Consider the following 14,391-nt stretch of genomic DNA (forward strand, 5'->3'; position numbering starts at 1 on the left):
CAAATTTAAAACAGAAACAGAGATGGCTAAATGTTTCCAAAGGGAACACATTTTCAACACTTAGCATGGATCACCAGATGAGGTTTTCCTGTTCAATGCCATGAATACGATTAGAGCACTCAAATGCATCATCAGAAATTCATTCCATTTCTTTTCTTTATTTTTTTATTTTCAAACAGAGAAAGTACACAGGTATGGAAACAGTGCACACACACACACGCGCACACACACACACACACACACACACACACACACACACACACACACACAGAATCCCAAGCAAACTCTGTATTGTCCTACTCAGGGCTCTATGTCATGAATCATGAGTTCATGACCTGAGCAGAAATCAAGAATCAGATGCTCAAGAGGCACCTGGGTGGCTCAGTCGGTTAAGCCTCCAACTTTGGCTCAGGTCATGATCTCGGGTTCAAGCCCTGCATCAAGCTCTGTGCTCAGAGCTCAGAACCTGGAGCCTGCTTCAAATTCTGTGTCCCCTTCTCTCCCTCCCCCTCCCCTGCTTGGGCTCTATCTCTCTGCCTCTCTCTTTCTCTCTCAAAAATAAACATTCAAAAAACTAAAAAAAGAATCAGATGCCTAACCAACTGAGCCACCCAGAGGCCACATTCCATTTCTTAAGGTTGTATGTAAGCACTTTTAGCTAGATAGACTCAGCTGTTGCTGAAAACCTCCTATAGAAAAATATAGCTCTTCTAATTCATTATGAAATTGTGCACAAAATTAACAAAAATTGACAAAACTAAAGCCTCAAGACTTACAGCAATTGCACAGTTCTAAAAGGTACTGGGGAAGATGCCTCTTCCCAGAATCAATGACCTGTTGATTCTGTAGTGGGAGGAATTACTGTACCCTAAGGAGTCTAGAAATTTCCAGGGGATAACAGAACCTGGAGAAGCCCATGGGAGGCAAAGTCTTTAAAGATCGAGAGGCAAATGAGGGATAAAAAGGAAAGTCTTTGGCTGAAGAGAGTTACTCATGCATTTTCTGTACTTTAAACTTTTTTATCATAAGGATCCATCAAACTTTATGAGGAACTATAGGGGATTTTATAAAGTAAGAGAGGAAAAGGCCCCAGGTGTAATTCTTCTTTTTTCCCCCCCTCTCTCTTTTTAAATCGAGGCTTATAAAGAATCATCTGCTCTATTGGGTGAGATTAAAGGCCACAGGAACTGGACAATGTTTCAGGTCCTCTAAATCAGTACAACTCTTTAAGAAACCTATTTGGAATCATAAAAATGTAGAAAATCCTGTGTCGTGTGATCCAGTGTTCATATTTATATGAATCCATAGTAAGCATCTCCAAACTGTTGTGTGAGGAACAGGAGTGTTCATGTGGTGAAAATTACTAGCATGTGATAGATCCAGAAATACTGGATATGCTGTGTCGATTTCCTGGATTATGATTTATTCCATGTAGCCACTGGATAGTCGTTGCCTAGGTTTAGGTTAAGAAGGCACTGACCACTGTCTTTCTCCTCTCTGCCCCTAGAGTAACCTCCATGCCTGGGGAGCATGCTGGAAAAATATGAAGAGTTTGTTCTAGAACTTGGCCTTTTCTGTGGTCTCCAGGGGGAGAAACTACATGGTGGATTCTGGGGGTTTATTTTCTGTGCTTCCACGCAAAAGCCAGTAGCCACTGAATTAGAAAGAAGACAATACAATCCTTAGAGCTGAGATAAAAGGGCGGCAGATTGACTTCTCTTACAGATTCTTCTGCATAGTCTCCATTCTGTGCTGGAGCCCCAAGGGGGCACTCAGGCCACCTGCAAGTCTGAGTGGATCTTGGGCCTTCTCACGCCTACAGAAGCACAGGAGACACCAGCAAGAGAAGTGGGAGAGGGTCCCCACAGTCTCCAACTCACTCAGAGCCTGATATAGGAAAGGAAAGTCTTCCTGGCCCTCCACAGCCACCTGAGTTACCCAGAGAATGCCACAAATAGGGGTCAACACATCACCCGCTGAAAGTAAGGAGAAAGGAAGTACGTTTCAATTAGGCGGACCATGCCAACCACAGGAATAAGGATGAGCCTCATACCTGGAGCCCATAGTTCCTACTCCAGTTAATGGGCAGGGGTGCCCTGGTGGCTCAGTCAGTTGGGCGACCAATTCTCGGTATTGGCTCAGGTCACAATCTCATGGTTTGTGGCTTTGAGCCTTGCATCATGCTCCATGCTGACGGTGCGGAGCCTGCTTGGGATTCTCTCTCTGCTCTTCCCCTGCTCTCTCTCTCTCTGTTTCAACATAAATAAATAAACTGAAAAAAAAAAATAATGGCCAACACAAAAGAAAACATTGACAAGTTATAAGAAAATATAACTAGGAATCCACATTGGACGCCTGGGTCTAAAATAACGAGTTCCTAAACAAACAAAAGAAAAGTAGACCTGGAAAGAAAAAGACACCATGGAAAAACTGACTAGTCAGTGGAAGAAATTCTCCTAACAGGAAAAAAGGAAATAAAAATCACTTGTGTTACCCATATTGCAAAGGCTACATAATTAGTGTCATTAACTTTTTTAAACAACAGTGCCATATTTTATAGAAGGCACTTAACAACTGCCCTATTGATGAACACCCAGAAGCTTTTATTCCGTCACTGCAGCAAGCTTCCTTGGACCTAACATCTTTGTTCATTTGTTCAAATGTCTGACAACTTTTAATTTGCATATTTGGTGTCAAGTTCATTAACCTTGAGGCAATGTGAAATATTTAAATCAGGATTTGAGACCTGATGTACGTAAGTAGGTTAGCTGTCTGATTGCATGTAATGATGACGATGGTCATGTTGATGACTAATAACATATATCGAGCTCCCTGGAGGCGTTACCTAATTCAGTCTGAAATCCATTTCAGATGGGACCACCATAAACTGAAGCTTGTTTGAAGCTTTTCAGAAAATACACATCACAGCTGTGTTTAAAATAAAAAGGAAATCCCCTGCTGTCCTCGTAGTTCTTAAAATATTTTGGAGGGTATTTAATTGTGCATATTTGTGCCTATTAACTGATTTTCTACATTCAGCTTACTATGACAGTATGTATTCTGTTTTCTCTCTTATAGTTTCTTTAGCTCCCAAGACAGTGATTTGCTCCCCAAAACAAAGGCAAAACAATCGTAATGATATTCATTATCATAATAGGCTACCGGAATAGCAATGATCGTCAGAGCAAATACTTTTTAATAGAGGTCCTGAGCACAGCCCATAGACGTGTTCATTAGCCCTGCACATGGTTTGTAAAACATGGATCGTTTTGCAAGCATTTTTAAAACACTGAATTAACAGCCTGAATGTGCTATACCTTCTCTTGGAAGGTCATCTAAAGATGTGGCGATATCTGGATATCTGTGGCCTGGAGGTCAGCAGTTGGAGGGGATAGTGGCTTCCTCGCAAAGGATTCACTTTCTAGTTCACCAAAACCTCCCTCAGTTCTGCTTTCTGGAGTCACACCTGTTGGCCTTTGAGATTCCTTCTCCTGATTTAGGATGTGTCCACCATTCGCCTGAGGGCGTAATGTTCTTTATCTCATTGAATACACAACATCCTAGAAATGAATGCCTTTTAAAGAAACATTTTAGGGGCGCCTGGGTGGCGCAGTCGGTTAAGCGTCCGACTTCAGCCAGGTCACGATCTCGCGGTCCGCGAGTTCGAGCCCCGCGCCGGGCTCTGGGCTGATGGCTCAGAGCCTGGAGCCTGTTTCCAATTCTGTGTCTCCCTCTCTCTCTGCCCCTCCCCCGTTCATGCTCTGTTTCTCTCTATCCCAAAAATAAATAAACGTTGAAAAAAAAAATTAAAAAAAATAAATAAATAAAGAAACATTTTAAAAATGAGAAGACTGGAGCTTAAGGCTGTCGGACAGAACTCACTCCACAACCCCAAGGTGGCCCAGCCAGGGACAGAATATACATCTCTGACCACAGAGCTGAAACTCTTAGCCTCTACATTGCTTTGTCTTCCTTGAAAAGTACTCACTTACACTGAATGGGTTCATTTGCATTCGTGCCTCTGTATCCGTAAAGTTTCCTTTTCTGGAGCATGCTCTGTCTACTCCTTCCCCACGCTTGGACACCTCTCTCTTAGTGAGAAGAGTATGGCTGTGTGGCCCTGCCTGCCTGTCACTGTGACATCAGCTGTCTCCTTTCCACATCCAACCTGTCCTCCCCGACCTCCCCCATCCACTTGTTCCATTACTTCCTCACCGTCCACCCTTTCTCTTCCCACTCCATCCTTAGCTGTCCAACATGCAGAAGTTTTAATTTTTTTCCACTTGTAATAAGAAATAATCTGCATGCATCACTATGGCATAAGTTTAAGCCACCCATGCAAGATGATGGCTTGATTTACACCAATGATCATACTAAAGTAGGATCAGATAATATCCATCATCTTTTTCTGTTTCTAAAATATTTTTAGAGGTGCGCCTGGGTGGCACAGTTGGTCAAGTCACTGACACTTGATTTCGGCTCAGGTCGTGATCTTAAGTTTCCTGAGATCGAGCCCCGTGTCAGGCTCCATGCTGAACGTGCAGCCTGCTTGGGATTCTCTCTCTCTGCAGCTCTTCCCTTCCCATGCTCGCACTCTCAAAATAAATAAACATTTTTTAAAAAGAAATGTTGAGTAATTTTATTTTTTAAATATCTGTCATCCTTGATACTGTACCCCTGAATTCCAACTCATTCTCTGCTAATTCAATGTTCTGGGTCACATCTTCATCAGCAAAAACTTAGGAATTGTAAACTTTGTGTGATCAAGTCAAGTCTTAAACGTTATTCCCTTGAAGACTAAAAGACACTACATCCTTAACCTTAACTATCCTTTGGGGGTAAAGATTTCCCAAAAAGAACTAGTTATTTAAAAAAAAAACAAATCACTGGGATGCCTGGGTGGCTCTGTCCATTAAGCGTCTCACTTAATTTCAGCTCAGGTCATGATCTCATGGTTCCTAGTATTAAGCCCTGTGTAGGGCTCTGCGCTGACTGTGTGGAACTTCTTTGGGATTTTCTCTCTCTCTCTGCCCCTCCCCTGCTTGTTCTCTATCACACAAAATAAATAAAAATAAGCTGTAAAAAATATTGTCACCAAATATGAGTTGTTGATCCTTTTATGCATGTCTCACTAACACACATTAACCTAAATGCCCATCACCATGGACTCGGGTCCCAGGCACCACTGGGTAGTAGACCAGCAAGCTTCACTTCAAGAGTCCCAGAGCTTCAGAAGCACTGCCCCCCCTCGGAGGTGGCCCCTCGCACAGCTCAGGAAGTGGGACTTCCTTCTAGCTTTACTCCCTGCTTGTGTTCAAGGGAGCAAATGTTTTTGTTATTATTCACACTGATGTGATTACAACTTAATGACAACATATGCATGAAGGGGCTGTCTTGTGGTGATTTTTTTTTTTAATGTCTATTTATTTTTGAGAGAGAGAGACAGAGCTTGAGTGTGGGAGGGGCAGAGAGAGAGGGAGACACAGAATCCAAAGCAGGCTCCAGGCTCTGAGCTGTCAGCACAGAGCCCAATGCGGGGCTCGAACCCACAGACCGTGAGATCATGACCTGAGCGGAGGTTGGACGCCCAACAGACTGAGCCACCCAGGCGCCCCTACATTTTTAAATTTAAAGTTATTATTTCCTATGGCAAAAGAAAAAATCTATCTAAACCACTCTCCCTCCCCCAAACGAAAGTCCTCTGTAAGAAACTATTAGATACACCAAAGCAGATGTGGAAATATTCTGAGGCGTGGACGGATCCATCTAGTTACTGAAGATCTTTGCGATGGCCCTGAAGGTGATTGGGTGGATAAGGCAAAGGTCTGGAGGAGTTTTTCTCCTACTCCTTCACTAGCTGGTCAAACCCTTTCTCCTAAGAGAGAATGAGGTGCTTTTGCTGATGCAGCTAAAGGAATGTAAGAAATTAGAGACCGAAATGCCCGTTCCCCAGCTCACCAACTTCATCCATGACACGAATCTAAGTCCTTCCTTGCAAAAGTCCCTGAGGAGACAAAGCTCCCACACAGAATCTCTACTCATTGTGGAGTCCATCAACACAAAACAAGAACTACCGGGTCCTGTCATGTACCAGACACGATTATGGGTCTGTGGATGCCAGAGGGAACAGGACAGACACGATCCTGGGCTTCTTGAATTATGCAGGATGTAGAGAGACAAAAATAAACAGATGACTAAATATAAATTGTGTCCTGTTAGGCTGTGATAAGCACAAAAATAATAATAATAGAGCAGGATGAGAGATAAGCAGTATGGGGATAGTGGTATAAATACCACAACCACCTCCCTGTAGTTATTCTTAACCAAACCTTTCCCTCTCCCCTCTCCATATAAACACGTCCAGATGGGTTATCTTTTGGTTGGAGCTGTATGTTTCTTCTCGTTACTAATGTGATCACGCAGGAAAAGCATCAAGCATACCTCGATCCTTACTATCGGCTCTCAAGAGCTGTTTTATCTCCATTGTAAATATTCTTCATGCTGCACACACTAGGTTATTTCTTCTCGTGGTTATGGAGTTTTAGTCAAAGCGCCTGCAATTCACTTTTCTTTGCAAAGGACAGGACTCATTTATTTTTACTTGTTAAAACCTTCATTCTGTCAGCATGTGCTGGGAACCTGCCCCTCCATCCCAGTGGAGGGTGTCACAGAACCAAAGTCCCTAAAGCCTTATCCCTTCCTTTGGAGACCTCACCAGAGGTGGGAGACTGAGGTGTAAACAAGTAATTTAGACAAGTGTCAACTGTGCCACCTCTGATGCTTATACGTAGATCTGGACAGTCCCACGTCTTCCTCCAGAATAACAGACAGGTGTATTGTGTGGTCACCTAATCTCTCCACAAGAACCTGGGCAGCATTTTTTTTTTCTTTCAGAGGGGAGTCATTGAAACGTGTATTAGAATACTTTTGACTTTGGGGCGCCTGGGTGGCTCAGTCAGTTAAGTGTCCAACTTCAGCTCCGGTCATGATCTCACGGTTTGTGGGTTTGAGTCCCACATCAGGCTCTGTGCCGACAGCTCAGAGCCTGGAGCCTGCTTCAGATCCTGTATCTTCCTCTCTCTCTTCCCTTCCTTCCATTGCTCACTCTCTGACTCAAAAATATAAACGTTAAAAAAAAAAAAAAGAAGCAGACATTATTTTTTTGCTACCTGAAGCCCTAATTGGGAATTTGAATTATGATTAGGCTTCTCACTGACAGAAAGGGTTGGAAAAACACCTGAAGCCCAGGGACAAGGGCAACTCCGGAGACCTCACCTGATGAAGATCATGCATCTCCAAGAGAATAGCCACAAACACAACGCAGGGTGCAGAAGTGCCGGCCCCTGAATCTGAATCCCAAATTTTAGTCTCTCGATCAACCTGATGAAGGTCCAATGTGAATTGGCCACAGATCAGTCAACTATCCAACTTGAATCAGTCTTAAATCAATCAACCTTGAGTCAGCCAACCTTGAATTAGTCTTAAATCAATCAACCTTGAGTCAACCAACCTTGAATCAGTCAATCTTGAATCAATCAACCTTGACTCCACCTTGAATCAACTCAACCTTGAAACAATCAGCTACCCAAAAGAGCAATGCTCATGCAACTTGGGCATAACCACTGGGGCCAACCTCTCTCAGGTACCATTTCCAGAGAAGGGGGAGGAAGCTATACAATGAGATATTCACAGGCAGCTCACCCCTGCTTTGGTAACATCACTGCATCTAGGACAACTTATGTGAGCAACAGTGAAAGTGGCATTGAGGGAAGGCAAAGAAGGTTGGAGACATTTACTCAGAAGGCTGACTCAGTAACTGTCGTCAAGCAAATGAAGAGTCATTATGGAGAGAACTCTGGCCAACTCTTCCTAATCTTCATAGAGCAGGAATAAATGGATTTAAGTGCCAACAAGGGAAGGTTAGGTGTGAGATTAAAAAGGATGTCTTGACAGTAAAAGTTATTAAGCATTAACCAAAGATTCTTGGTCATAAAAGGCATTAAAAGAGATCCAAGCCTTCATTTTTAAAAATCACTTAGGTTACCATTTCTTTTACAGAAAATTGATTGCTATAAAAAGGCGTTAGGATGTAAAAACAATTACCAGAAGAAACAAACAATTTTTATAATAACACTTGAGATTTCGGAATTAGGCAATTGCATGACATCCAAAGAATGAGAACTAATAGAAAAGACTGGTTGTAGGTCAAGTATTTTTTGGCCAAATACATACACTAGGAAGATAATGAAGGTCACTACTGTTTATCACTTTGTGTTTTGAGTGCTATATCCTGGGACTTCCCCTAGACAAGAACGTTGTTGTAATGAAGTGCCCTGGGTAATTATAATCATTTGAAGGACTTCCAACTCAGATCCACCCTATTCCAAAACTTTGTATTCATAGGAAGACCCTGGGTTTGTTCTTACCAGCTTGAAACACCAACAGCAACATATTGTATCACCAGGATTGTCACAGAAGTTTACTAGACAGACATTTGTAATTCATTCCAACAAACTGTGGAAATTAAAGCACCCAGGCAAGGTGTACGGAATTGTAAACGTGGGAAATTCTGTATGGAAAAGTGACAGAAAACTACAAAATGTCAGTTACACATTAGTAATGATGGATATGTAAATGCTTAAGAGGAAATATCCAAGTTTTTCCATGTATTATCATCTAACTTGTGTCTACAGCAGCACTGGGTATCCATATTTAATTATTTTCAATCGCCAGTCTTTACAGTCATTGCCTGTTAATTTCACTTTATTGAGTCAAAGTTCAGCTTCAACTCTTGAATCGAGCATTGGTTGGGAAACCGTGTGTTATTCCTTATAGCATTTACTTAGATTACAGTAGAGTAGATCAGGCAGATGAGGCAGTATGGGAATTGTTGAAATAAACCCATCAGTTGCCACACTGTGTTCTTTGCATCCAAGTCTGTATATGGTAATGCTTCCTTACATATTGCCCCCCCCCAAAAAGGCACATAGCACACATTCACCATTTTGAGTGTTTTGTTATTGCTGTTGCTATTGTTGAGCTATTAGGCACATGTGGGAAAGCTCTTTTCTGTTATATCACTTGGACCAAGTAAAAGAAAGCATATATACAATGGAGTACTCAGGGATTAGTGAAAAGTTATCACGTGGAACAACACACACACACACACACACACACACACACACAGACACACACACACAATGTATTCTTTCATTGAAAAACATCTATGCATTGATTAGCTCCAGTGTACTAGGGACTTTACAAGTGAAAGCTACAAGCAAACAGACAATTAAAATATAATGTAAATCTTTTTCCAATTAAGGAAAGTTCAGCGTGATGTTAAAACTCAGACGTGTAGCACAGTGACCCAGTTTGTGTATGTCATCTGTTCCCTGATGGCCTTGACTGCTACGTGCAGTGTCTTCCCTAATTACCTACACCCAGAAAATGGTTTTACCAGTGTACTTCTGGGGTCGCGTTATATTCAGACAAGCCTCCTGCTATGCTCTACATGAAATGGAGTCTGAGAGGCAGCTTTTCCCAATGTCCAAGATATTATTATTATTTCTTTACCATTATTGTTGCTATTGACTTGTTTTACATTTTTACATCTCGTTTTACCGAGAACTTTGGCTTAGGATCCAAGGGAAATCCTACCCTTGGGCTGTCCAGACCTCCAGTTCAGAGTTACAACAATGAGCAACCCTTCCCTTAGTGCACGAAGCTGACTCCTACACACGAAGAGCTGTTGGGCCCATTCCCCTAAAGTCTGCCAAGAGCTAAATTGGGCCAGGGAGGCAGAATCACAGAGGATTTTGAGTGTTTTCTGGATGACCTAAATAAGCACAGTCCATTTTCAGGAACTGCCGTCCAAAGTCTTATCTTTGAAGCCCAGATAGAAAATTACTGATCTCACTTGCTTGGTCCACAGAGTCAGAAAATGATACGATTAGTATTTCAACCAGAAATGTGCAACCTACTATTCCACCAACAGAGACCTGCAACCTGATGCTAGATAACACCACCGCTCCTTGATGGAGCAAAGCAGTGGATAATGTGTGAGTGTCTGTGTGTGAGAGGGTGGCAAATGATAATGCAGGGTCTGGAACTAAATCTCATAAAATGCAGGGTCGACATTCTCCTTATTATGTAGGCTCCATCAAACGCATCTTTCAGCTGAGTGTTAATTCAAGTTACACGACAGTAGTACTAGCCCTTGGTGGATGTGTTCACCGACCGGTTCAGTGCACTGACGGTCCTGCTTCTCCATCACAGGCACTGTCTTGTGACTCCCCCCAAAACAAATCCACCCTCCCAGGTAAGGATGAGGACTCACATCATTTATTTGAGAGGTGGTTCTTCTTAAGGAAGGTGTGGGTTGGTGAGACAGGAAAGAGAAAAGCCAATGAAGACTGTGTTAACAAGTGAGTACCCCTGTGGAAAGCAGGGACTCAATCCTCTAGGAGAAAATGTATCAAAGTTGTCCAAGGAAGGGGCCAAGAAGCTGGGACATTTTATATCAACTCCAACTGTTGCTGGTTGAGGATCATTAGCAAAGTACCAGCCCAGCGTGTCCAGGTTGCTCCTACCTGGCATCAGAGAATACCCACTAGGGTGATCTTTGGGGACAGTGTGAATATGGGCTGAGTGAATCCAGCATGTTAAATTCCACACTGATGTCCCATTGTACAGTTAGAGCTCACATAGACCAGCAGCAGGTCCAATATTATCAATATCCCACCCAAGAAGCCCATCCAAGACTTTGTCCACAACTGTTAGGAGATCTTACACAATCAAATGGTATCTTCCCCAACCTGGACATTCTTGGACACATGGCTCCTATTGGTAGCCACGGAGCATCAGGTTGGACATTCCTTCCCCTGGGATTAAGCATTTTACTTCAACCGGTGTGACTTTCTTCTGTTACATCTTTCAGTGGGTAACAGCTTTTCGTGTCCCTCAAAATTGCCTCTTACCAGGGAGTCTGGGTTGGATGGCTGGGTGGGCACAGGTGCCACCTTGGGAACCCACTGACCCATGTATGTCCACTTACCCATCTTCACTCTACCTGAGATTGTAATGTTTAACTTACATTAAGTCTGCCGACAAGGCAGAACAGCGTTAAGACTGAAAGGGAAGAGACCGGAGTGTGAAGCATGTAAACCCACCTGAAAACCATATTAAAAATCCCTGAACCCTTCTGTCATAGTAAAAAAAAAAAAAAGTATTCTGTTACACTTTGCCTGTCCCTGTGCAACTCTTTCCAGATAAATGTCAATACATGGAAATTGTCTCAAATCTGCAGAACGGAAGCCCATACCTATTTGGCACTTTCCCAATTCTAGAGCCAAAGGAAACAAATAAAAACACAAACAGCTTTGGGTAGTGCCTAAGTGATAGGTCCATAGCTTTGGAATATATCTCTAAATGAAAGGCACACTTCCAACCAAAACCCTTCACAGTCCCCAGACCTGTGCGTCTAAGATCAAGGGAAAGGAAAGTTGCCTTCTTCACATTAGCTTTTCTGCCTGTGAAAATAACATCTTATTTGTTTTGTTGTGGGTGTCATACTGACGATGGTCCAAGGTCTTCGGGCTCCCTGAATTTTTGGCAAAATCACCCCTCACTCAGGGTGAACTTCCGTGGGAGGACTTCTGAAATAGGTAGTTAAGTAAGTAGATTGCTACTTTAATATAACCAAAAGTTAACTCTGATTGCTGAGGGGGTCTTCACAGGAAATAATGGTCCCTGGTTATGTCTGCAGGGCCTGTCAAAAGACAGACTTTTCAGGCATACTTAAGAGACAGACAGAGCTAAATGCATATAACATGATTCAATTCACACATCTGCTCTTTCTTATCACCTACATCATTGCATGTGACCGGTTTTGGGCACGTTGATAATGGAACTTTCCCGAGATCGAGAGAATTTCCATTTCAGAAGCGCCAAGGAACGTAGTGAAATTCAGCAATAGCAATTCCAAACTCGAGAAGTTCATCAATATTGATGCCGTTGGATTACAGTCATTTACGGATGATGCAATCAGCATGGGAAGCTATCTTGTGTGAGTTAATTTTCAAGATTAAATGTATGCGGTAGTCATGTTTGGGTATTTAAATGTCTGTTACCTGGGTCTAAATGCCAGACTTAGAGTCACCTCGAAAAGTGCATGTTGAAATAATCAGCTTTCATTGATTTCATCATATATTCTTACGCTAAGTGGTAAGTTAATTGGCAGTGTGTGCAGTTAAGATATTTCACGATTTGGTGATGTATGGCAAAATATAACTTTAAAATGCGTTTTGCTTACGCAATGTTGAACATATCATTTGGAGAGTTTCAGAAACCTTGACATTTATTTTTTTTTTTATTAGTTTTATTTTTGAGAGGCAGCGAGGGACAGAGTGCGAGCGGAGTAGGGGCAGAGAGAGAGGAAAACACAGAATCTGAAGCAGGCTCCAGGCTCTGAGCTATGAGCTCAGAGCCTGATGTGGGACTCGAACCCACGAACCGTGAGGCCATGACCCGAGCTGAAATCGGACACTCAACCGACTGAGCCACCCAGGCGCCCCAAACCTTGACATTTAAATCCAAGTGCTGGGGCGCCTGGGTGACTCAGTCGGTTGGGCGTCCGACTTCAGCTCAGGTCACGATCTCGCGGTCCGTGAGTTCGAGCCCCGCGTCGGGCTCTGGGCTGATGGCTCAGAGCCTGGAGCCTGCTTCCGATTCTGTGTCTCCCTCTCTCTCTGCCCCTCCCCCGTTCATGCTCTGTCTCTCTCTGTCTCAAAAATAAATAAACGTTAAATCCAAGTGCTCACTTTGGTATTCGAACATGGCAGATCTAGATTGGTATGGATTTACTCAAGTGTAGTATAATAGCAAACTGGACTTGGTAGCTCGCCCAGTACTTTTTAAACATGAAATTCAAGTAAATGAAGAACGTATTTCCACCTTAATTATTCATGTGTAAGAGTGGAGCAGAAACACTTGCTCCCGTAGAGCCAGGCACAAAGTCTAGCATACAATGGGTAATCAATGCATGCTCATTAAGTAGATAAGAGGGACTGGAGGGCAATGTTTAAACAAATTTCATGGTCAGAGGCAATTGTTTGAAAAAGTTATACCAGCCTTCCCCATCAGGACTTGGGGGGACAATATCCAGAGCTTGAAGTGATCCATCATGGGCCTGCCAATATTATTCCATTATTTGTGATGAGGAATGAGAAGATTTTGTTGAAATTGTCATCAGGAAGTCTTGGTGATGTTTGAGAAGCATTCCACAGCAGTGCTAGAAGACAGCAGATTTCTAGACATGGCAGAGTGAATGTCCTGTGAATGTTAAGTAGGGGCGCCTGGGTGGCTCAGATGGCTAAGCGTCCGACTTTGGCTCGGGTCATGATCTCATGGTTCATGGGTTTAAGCCCCGTGATGGGCTCTGTGCTGACAGCTCAGAGCCCGGAGCCTGCTTCAGATTGTGTGTCTCCCTCTGTCTTTGAGCCCCTCTCCTGCTCATGGTCTATCTCTGTCTCTCTGTGTCTCAAAAATAAATAAACATTAAAAAAGATTTAAAAAAGTGAATGCTAAACTTTATCACTTTGGGTTTGTTGGAAATCCACATATATCACAAGACAGTTGAACATTTTCCCAAAAAATATGCAACGGCAATGTATTCATGAAAATGGTCATACTTTTTTTTTTTTTTTAAGGCAGAATGAGATTATCATTAAGTAAACCCGAATGGTTTGTTTTATGAAAAAAAAAAAAAAAAACATCACCCTAATAAATCACCTGTCTGCTCTTTGGTGTTACTGAATACGTTTAGTTATCCAAAATCAATATAAGGTATATGCCTACATTATTTCATATGTGGTTTATCTTCTCAAAACTTGTTCTTTAATATGAGTAAATAACTCCCATGTACTTTCCCTCAAGGACACAAACAAAAATGTCCTCTCAATGTAAATACATGAGACAATATAGTGTTTCTTGATGCTTTGTCCAGATGTGTGAGAAACTCGGAGTGCTGAATGCAGGATTGTCAGGGTACCCTTTCAAGTTAGGTATTAGGGTATGATCGAGCATGGGCAACCCCCTTTCAAGTTAGGTATTGGGTGTGATCCAGAAGGGGCATCTCTTCAAAGTAGGTACAGGGTACGATCCAGATAGGGCAAAGTACTGAGTATGATCCAGAATGGGTAACCTGTCAAGTTCAATACTGATTATGATCCAGAATGGGCATCTCTTCAAGGTACGTGCTGGTGTCAGTACAGAATAGGCACCTCTTCAGGGTAGGTTCTGGGTATGATCCAGAATGGGCATCGCTTCAAGTTAGACACCCAATCCAAGTAGATAGTCAGTACAATCCAGAATGGACATCTCTTCAAGGGAGGC

General features: G+C 42.6%; 1 pseudogene; it reads left to right on the plus strand.

The window, feature by feature from the left end:
• Positions 1-14,391, plus strand: part of LOC121020200 (trifunctional enzyme subunit beta, mitochondrial-like) — an 86,844-nt pseudogene that overhangs the window by 50,469 nt on the left and 21,984 nt on the right.

Source organism: Herpailurus yagouaroundi, unplaced genomic scaffold, assembly GCF_014898765.1.
Source record: "Herpailurus yagouaroundi ecotype Mexico unplaced genomic scaffold, PumYag 248, whole genome shotgun sequence".
NCBI lineage: Eukaryota > Metazoa > Chordata > Mammalia > Carnivora > Felidae > Herpailurus > Herpailurus yagouaroundi.